The following is a 9,378-nucleotide window of genomic DNA, read 5'->3' as shown; positions in this document are numbered from 1 at the left end:
TCATCCTTGTTGTCCCTTTGAACAATGCAATCCTACTGATCTAAACTTCTGTGTTTATATAACATTGTCACCGCATCCTGTGAAAAGGGACACATGGCTACATATTCTGGCCTCTTAGCCGTGGCTTTTTAATGGAAGCCCAGACAGAATAACGCATAGATTTTGGGGGGGGGGGGGGGGGGGGGGCAGTGGCTTTTTGCTGGAAAGTTCAAGGGCACTGAAGGCTATACATCCATTAGAAGGAGATATGTATGCACATAGTATCATTTCAGAAATATGACTGAATACTCAGACAAAGCAATCCATTACAGACATTCCACAAAAGGTAATATTGTACAGGGTACATTGACACAAATTGTTTTTGGAAGTCTTGTGTGTGTTTTGTGCATTTGTGTTTGTTGGCAGGTCTATGTGTAAGCTTCACAACTACTCTAATGAGGTTAATTCTGGAAGAGCTTAAGAATGCCGTAAATGAGAAATTTTGTGAAAAACAACAGTAAAGCAAAAAAATCTGGCAACAAAGGAAAGCACTTTGTACTTGCCCCCGCAAAAAGAGCTATGAAAAATCCATCACAAAACCAAACATGTCGTGACTACGACCCACGATCTGCCGACCGCAGGTAGCTGCACACAAAATTAAAATGCTTAAACACATTGCTGGGAATGGCAGCAGCCCCTTTTTTTTACGACGCTTAAACTGCCCTGTGTGTTTTGAATGGCTGTCCCTCTGATTGAGCAGGTGAATTTAATTGGGAATATTGGGGCCTTCCTGCCGGGCTGGCCCGGCTGCTGGATTCTCCGGTTTGTTTTTTCCCCTGGCGTGTTTTTAAAGTCACCGTTGCTCTCACGCCATTCTCAGGTCCGCCGTGGCTTCTGGATCACATGCAAAGGGGGAGGCGTGAGAAAATCACCTCCGGGGCGGGAGCCCCACACTCACAGTCTGAGCTCTAATCCTGACGACGCCAAATGTCTCCTCCAGGTGTTTTTTTTTTATTGCAGAGGGCACAGAGGTTTTCAAAGGTAAATGAAGGAGAACATCACAACTGCTAAATTTTTTAATGCCATCTTTTTATGTACATCCTGAAAAAATTCTACTTTTGCTTCGTATTTTCATTTTACCCCTCTCTCTGCTCTGTGTGCCCTATCTCTTGCTTTCTTCAGAATTATAATAAAAGACCAGAAATCCCACATCCAGCCAATCACCAAGAGTGTAAACCCTGAATACACAATCTGCACAGACACACAGAGAGGCCTTGTGGGGAGAATGGACTGAAATAGAACACTCTGTGAATAGTCTCTCTTCTTCCAGCCTGTCAAAATTGATTTCATTTAGATTTTTTTAAAGTCTTAGAATGTATTTTATGGAAAGATTTTGTATGCAAATCTGGCTTGGCATTGATTAAAAATCATTAGTAATGATCAAAAAATGGTCAAAGCTCAGATTACTTTGGTGTTATGCATGTGCTGTGGGTGTGTGTGTATGTGCATGTATATGTATATGTGGTATGTGTGTTTGTGCACCTAGTATATCCACCTAGTACCACTGTCATATGCATGTCAGGTAGTACCTTCTAGTAAAAGCCATGCTTTAGCAACTGCTCACAGACAGATCCTATTTTTGTAAGTCCCCTATCAACACTTCACCAGAGAAAAAAATTTCACATTGTCTGGGCTTCAGCACTCAGCTGCAGCTCCTATTCTGTGCAGATCCTTTGGTTGCTTTGTCCCAACTATAATCATAACACTAAATCAAGAATAGTTCACAGGAGACAGATGGAATTCCCCGAATGGAATTGTTCGGCATGTGCGGACTCAGAGCAGGGACCCACAACAATGTGACTGGTTTGAGAGGGAAAAAAAGGAATATAAAAAATTGTGTTGCAAGAGAGTGAGAAGAAAGAGACACACATTGATTGTGCCCGTCTTGGTAATGATTATGGAGACGTATGGCTCCTGTTACTTCAGTAGCACTTACATCTCAGCCCAGGTTGCCAACGCTGCAACAGACCTTTGCAGCACTCTGTAGCCAGGGCTGGAGTGATGCATGTCACTAAGGGCATGGAACATATGATAATAACAGCCCGGAATAATGCAGAATCATGGGTTTTGACTCTGATCAGAAAAATGATGGCGAGGAAACAAGCCCTGGAACCCTTAGAGCAAAAGAAACAGTTTGAGATGTAATTATGAGTGTCCTGGTATGTTTTCTTAACTCCAGATGAACTGCGTATGCTCAGACGGAGGAGGTCTGCATTGCCCAAGGGCAGCGGTACAGTATGTTTTTACAGCTACTGTGTTTAGTTGTTTCAGACCTGCTAGGGGAAAATATGCTTGATTACTTCAGTAAGGTCAAATAGAAAATGGCCAGGCTGATGGTTAAACCAAAGGCATCTGTGCTCAAGCCAAAAGGTCTGCACCACTACAGTCAACTTCAAACGAATTCTGTATATCCTTTTGCAAGATAGAGAGCTACAGTGTCAGTATTGTCATGAACTAAACTTAACCAGTGACAGGAATGGCTTGCTACAGTATATTACAAAGGAGTTTTGAGAGGCACAAGTAAATATCATAAATATCTCTTTTCCTACAATTTCATTGAGCTTTTGTTCTATGGTGACCAACATGGATAAACAAATGTTACATTTCCTTTTGAATACAGTGGCCCACATTTCAAACAGCCTGTTAAATCTTCCATGCTTATGTCATTGTGGTAGCGGCTGTTGCCAGCCTTCTGAATGCAACGGTGGGATCCCCCAACCACACTTGGCTGAAAAGACTTCTCCATAACATACGGATGTGCTCGTAGGTCTTGAAGCTTTGGGACTTCTGCAGATGATAACAACTTGTTAAATAATTATTTTAATGAACTGAAATCTGCCAAGCTTTCTGTAGTCACGTTGAGCTCCAGACTCCTATGAGTCACATTAACTCATGCCTGTTTGCTGACGCTGGTTATTAATAGGTTTGATCAGCCACAGCACACCAGAATTTTGCCGTCTGAAAATAATCACTTGTTTCAACTGCCGCATTGAACTGCATCTGCTTGATCCTGTTCCATTTTTTAAATAAAAAAGGTAATTTTCAACCAGCACATACCTGGTGATTGTTCTTGAAAAAAAAAGAAATAATCATTGTGAAAGGGTGCTTTTCCATGATTTTGCAAACAAAGAGTGTTTGTGGTGCTCAATGCTCAAAGGTCACAATTTTGTAATGGATCCACCATCACATAGTGAAGAAGGACTGCATGCTCATTAGGAAAGAAAAAAACATGTGACTGTTTTATTTGAAATGGCATGTTACACTGGAACAAATTAGTGTTATGCACACAGTAAACACTTAACAGACTGTTTGTAATTGTTTTCTTGGGGAACAATGATGCAGCAGTGGAGAAATCTGGGTCACAGCATGTCATCCTATGGCATTCTAGAGTCGATTCTTTGTGACAGCACTCTGAATGCCATGCAGCAAAGAAACAGAGTGGATTGAGAAATTTTTCCCCCTCGCAGCTGGTAATGCACTCAGTGATCATTATGTAAAACATTAGATCAAATACAGGTGGTGTATGTGGAGGCAGAAATATCCCACTCGTCTCACAGCTGAGGAAAGGGCTTGTGACATGCGAAGCCAACCCCCAACCCCTCTTCCATCAAACAGAAAGTATTTAAAATTTAACAGACGCTTATTCACAATTTACAGCCTGTATCCAGATCGGAGGGGTCCTCTCACATGTTGCATTCTTGTACAGTGCCAGTAAATGTTGTTTGGAGGGAGGGCGCCACCTATCTGCTGGAATTCTTTCTAACAGCTTGTGGCCCTTTGCACACAAGATGGAATTAACCAAGTTCCTCTAAAGCTACTGACAAGGAAATTCAATAATCCTGTATTGCCAGCTGTTGTCTTTTATAAGCAAGTTTGAACAAGTGTTAGTTTCCATTACTTTCCCAGCGGAATCAGTCTGGCCTTCATAAAGATGAACAAAAACATTGTTCAGTTGTTAGATAAAGCTACAGACAAACCACAAAGTTTGACTGAATAGCCCCTGAATGTTCATCTCTTCACTAAGAAATCTTAGTCATGGTGTATGCCCCTCGGTACCTATTTTACAGCCTTTGCTGTGTAATCATGAATACCACCATTACACTCAATTATAACCAGACCTTTGGCAGCCAGGTATATACTGACCTTAACTCTGTTTTTTAATGATTGTTTCTGTTTTGTTTGGTGTCTTTGATGGCATTCTTTAATCATTAAGTCAGACATTAGTTGGGAAATCTGTCCTATGTCTCATGCATCTTTATCTAATGCCTACTGCAAAAACACTTGTGTACATATGCCTTACTTGATTTAATCCTTAGGTCCTAAGGAAAAGAGTTCTACATTCCTGTATGACTGCCATTTCTTTCCACCCATAATGCACTTCTCTGACATGCTTATGCCTGTCAAATGCAGAAGAGCCTTGCGTGTCGATTTTTAAAATTATTGTGTTGAGACAGAGAAAACCGTTCAGATTTGGCAACACTCAACAAGCTCTTTTGCAATACAAAGACCCAATTCAAGGGATTTAATGTGCGCCTTAAAGGAAGAAAAACAAATGCTTGGTAAGGGAGCAGATGATCTCACTTACAGAATAATGTAAATAATGCAAACATCAAAGGTTACAGGTTAAATTATGTTTTGTCAGTCCCTTTCTTGTCACTTTCATTGACTAAATACAATGTCACAGTTTTTTACTTGAAAACACTGCACTGTGCCTGAGGCACCCAATGTTATACACAAAGACATGAGACCATGAGATGGCTTCAACTTGAATGGGATTCCAAACTGCAAGAATTTCTTAACTTTAAGTGTATGCATATTTGCATATGCACACCAGACTTTGTGCTACTTTTCCAAACTGTCAAATGCACTCAAGTTTCACCCAAAATATACATTCAGCAAACAGATAAATATATAGAAATGTTATTTCCTTCCACCACTTGAGAAAGAGCATGCTGAGGTTTGAGGAAATTTCTATTTAAACAGCATCTCAGATCTATTACTCATCTGCTGGACATTATTTTAGATAAATATTCATGTGAACTTTTAAAATACTCAGTCTTGTGTATTTTGTTTATGAGATGTGTACTTTTGGAATATTAGATGCTCAGACAGCATATTCTATGCTGTGATGTTTTTGATAAAGGACTACATAAGATGGGACTTTTGTTCCCCTTAATAGCCACTGTCTGCAGTCCTACAGCCTACTGCAGTCCTACCGGCACACTGTGATGCATACGAAGGAAAACTGACCTCCTGATACGCTTGAGCCAACTCTAACAATGAATATTAACGAACAAACTGATTTACTCGGAACACTGAATTATTCCAATACTCTGATTATTGTATGAAATGTCTATTTTAGTGACTAGCATGTTGTATTATGACTCAAATTACTCAAAAGTATTCATGATTGAGGGAGAACATTTTTGTTAAGGTCAAATTCTGAACACTGTGAAATGTATGCTTGACAATGTTTGGATAGCACAGCGATGCAAATACGCTGGCTGTCAAAAAGAATGACCATATATAGTGAATAAAAACATATCAATACTGAATTGGTTTGAGACCTTGAACCCTGAGATTAGTTTATGAGAAAATGGAGGCACGTGATAACAGGCTAACACCACTTGTTGCTGAGCCAGCAGCATGAAGGTATGATGTGGGGAGAAGAGAGCTGAGGTTCTGAGTTGGCCATAACAGCCACCTTTCATAAATCACATTGAGGGCCATTGGGATCAAACTGCAACCAAGGTGTATTAACAGAAGCCTGGGAATCTGCAAACCATGTGTCAAGCCAAGGCATTCTGAAACTGTCATTAAAACTAAATTAAGCTAAAAAAAAATTAGTCTTACAACTTGCTGTGTGAATAATAAAATACACAATGATTTAATTAATTTTCCATGATCACCCAATTATGTATCAGGCAAGGAATTCCTTTTGACGAATGTAGGTGAGCTGTGTAACCTGGAAACAATGGCACTGAAGGGAAAGACATTGAGCTGTGACTGTGTAAACACTTAAAGCCTGGAGCTGTATGAACACATGGAACTCTGTCTTAGTCGTGCTCCACCTTTATGACTCCAAACCTACCCAAATGTAAATACATAAATCCACTCAAGCATGCCTCTAACGTGCACTGTTGAATGTTTAGTGTCATTTAATGATGAGTGCATCAGTGGGCAAGGGCAGCTGTGACTAAATGTACACTTTACATATAAACTCCACCTTTGCCTCTTGTGGATTGGGCTTGGTTATGAATATGGGCTAAGGCTAGTGTGCTGAATGGACCTCATAATAAGAGTTGAAAAATACATCTTATTAGTTTGTCTCCTCACTATTGTTTTTTTTAATATACCCATGCAGTTAAATTGAAATTCTTGTATTTGGTGTACTTTAAGCAACGGTTTATACCCTGACCCAGAAAATTTCAGTTCAAACATGCACTGTAAAAATATGATTTTTGCAAAAATTAAAATGCACAGATATGGTTGAAAAGGGATTTTGCAATGTGTAGTTCATTATTTTGTAAGAATAAGTTGAAGAATCAAACTATGTCCAATCTACAGTATGTCTGTATGGTTTCCATGCCACTCTCAAGTATTTCTGATTCTGGACAGGTGCCAAGAAGGAGCCAGTGAATATCTCCAGCTCTGCTCTTCCTGTTATTTAAGGTTATTCTCCTGGCTCATGGCTTAAGGATCTGTTTTTGGTTAAAGCCAAATCACATTTACCGTAACAGAGAGGGGAAACCTTAGTCAAGGAGTTACTCATTGCTGTGGTCATAAAAACCTGGGCCAGAAAGTACAGACTCCCAAATAAATCCACTACTTTTTTTTTTTGAAAATGTAATTTCATGAGTTATTCAATGACACCGCACACGTCTGGGGTGGCATCTCTCATTTCCTTTCTTTAGCAGAAAGCCTGGGACAGTGGATTCGTCTCTAACAACTCATACAATTCTATTTATTCTTCAATTAAAGGGTAGGTAAAGGATAATAACATTTCTGCCAATTCTGAGAAAGCTTTAGTATCATCACAGATTGGGCCATACAAAGAGTTCATGAAAATAATACTTTGATTTTTTAAATTATTATTTTGTTTAATGTAGCTTGCTGATTCACTAATGTTGTCATTTTGATTTTTTTGACTGTTGTCAGTTCCCCGCATTCGGCTATACCTCCACGTGGGAGGGGGTTGTCTTGTGTCTACTGTTTACATTACCTTCTGGTACTCTCCAGCAGTGTACTCCAACCCCTGTCCTAGGGGTACACTGTATTCTGGTTTAGAGTCCGTCTCTGCCCCCTGTTAGGTAAGTTTGACTGAACTGAGTTAATCAAATGACATCTCTAACTGCCTCCCATAAATTCACAGTGCACCTGCAAGAAACATTACAAAACTAGGGACTGGTATGGAAAATGCAATGGATAAGTGCCATTTTGTATCAGTCTAGAGCCACTGTGCAATGCACGATGCTTCCCTGACTATGCCTGAGTGCACAGAAAGTGGAGCTGAAATGAGCAGCTATTACATGGTGTACTGCTGCAGGGTCTGCTGAACTGAGTCAGCCAAGGAAATCTCATTCATTACAGCATTTATGTAGCTTATTACCAAGTATGAAACTCTCTGAGCTCCTCGGACAAGCAGATTTCAGCAAATAACATTTTAAATCAGCTACGCTAAATTGTTAACTACATGTGATTTACAGTATTTGCTGTCAACCTTAATATAATTAACTACAATTTTCGATTGGCAGAACTATTTGAAGAAGGCAAAATTCTGATGAAAAGTGTAGTGAAAATGATGTAGATGAGCAGCAACATACTTTGTGTCCTTAAGTTAAAATACTAGCATCTACTCGCCAAACAACACTGAAAAATTAAAAGTAAAATTTGTAAGCACATGACTGTGGTACTGTATTAACAGCTGGCATGTAGGGGTAGAGTGAGGGGTAGCTGAAATCTGATGCTGCTGGATTTAACTAGTATAAAGATATATGTGTACTGTATTGTAATGCGTATGGTTTGTACTACATGTCAGCAAAGTCCTCACCACTACACGATCTTTCCTTTACCCTTGACACCTTGACAATGTAACTGTGTCAGCATCCTTGACTGCCAAGAACCTGGGCATTGTGCTGGATAATAACCTAGTCTCCAACGGACAGCACAGCAACTGTGAAATGGAGCTGCAGCTTCCTGCTCTGTAACATCTGAAAAGTCTGCTTTTCCTAATACCAGCTCAATGCAACTCTTTGTCCAGACCCTCATGCTCTCTAGACTGTACCACTGAAAATTTCTTTTTGATGGCCCTCCTGCAAGCACCATCAGGCCTCTCGAACCTCTCTACAACCTTCAGCAGCTCTGCTGATTCACAAGCAACCAAAATTCAGTCAAGTGATGCCTTAATACCTAATTGGCTACCTGTTATAGAATGGATAAAGTTCAAAACTCTGGTAGTGTACCTTTTCAAGCCGTAAGAGTAATGGCACCCCCATACTTACAATCTATTACAATAATACACTATACTCCATCCAGGCCACTCTGGTCCACAACCTCTGGGCACCCAGGCCCGCCCACCTCACCTTGATCTTGTTCTATCTGCACCCTTATGACAGTGCTCATTCCCTTTTAGTGTTTTCATGTTGATGCAGGTACTTACAATAATTTAAGGACACCAAGTATGTTACTGCTCATCTAAATAACACTTCTGATCAGAATTTTACCTTTTTTTTGTTCTCAGCTTTTCAAATTAATGTTTGTTACATGTAACACAACATATGAAAAGGCAGAATTTGACCTCAGTACCCCTTTGAGTGTATGGGAATGCTTTTGAATTACATTGTAATTCAGGTAGATACAGATGTAATTTAAATGACAAGACTCAAACTTGTTAAGGTCACTTGGTATTTCCATTTACAGGATTATACTGACACCCTCTGACTGCACCAGAATACAACATTGTATACAGGAGTGGCATGAATAAGGTGTTGTAAGACTGTATCCTTTATTTGTGGCTTCATAATTAGCATTCTTTTATTTTGATGATGTAATAAAAAGTTAAAGAATTTAACTGGGAGCACGTTGAGCAGAGATGGTGGAACACTGAAATACAATTATTTTCTGTACTTTCTGAGACGGATTTGTTTGCGAACAAATATGAATATTTCAGAAATATTTTTTTTTATCACATCACTTTCCACACCCACCACTGCTGCTCCTGCTCTAAAGCTTTGCGGCTTTGCCCGTCAACAGCCTTCCCTTGTTGCTCTTCCACGCTGTCAAAAAGAAAAAAAAAGGCAAGGGGGAGGTGAGGCAAATGGAATCCTATCCGTGCGTGTC

The sequence above is a fragment of the Megalops cyprinoides genome, chromosome 3 (genome assembly GCF_013368585.1).
Source record: "Megalops cyprinoides isolate fMegCyp1 chromosome 3, fMegCyp1.pri, whole genome shotgun sequence".
NCBI classification, from domain to species: Eukaryota; Metazoa; Chordata; class Actinopteri; order Elopiformes; family Megalopidae; genus Megalops; species Megalops cyprinoides.
This window is presented reverse-complemented; position numbering follows the sequence as displayed.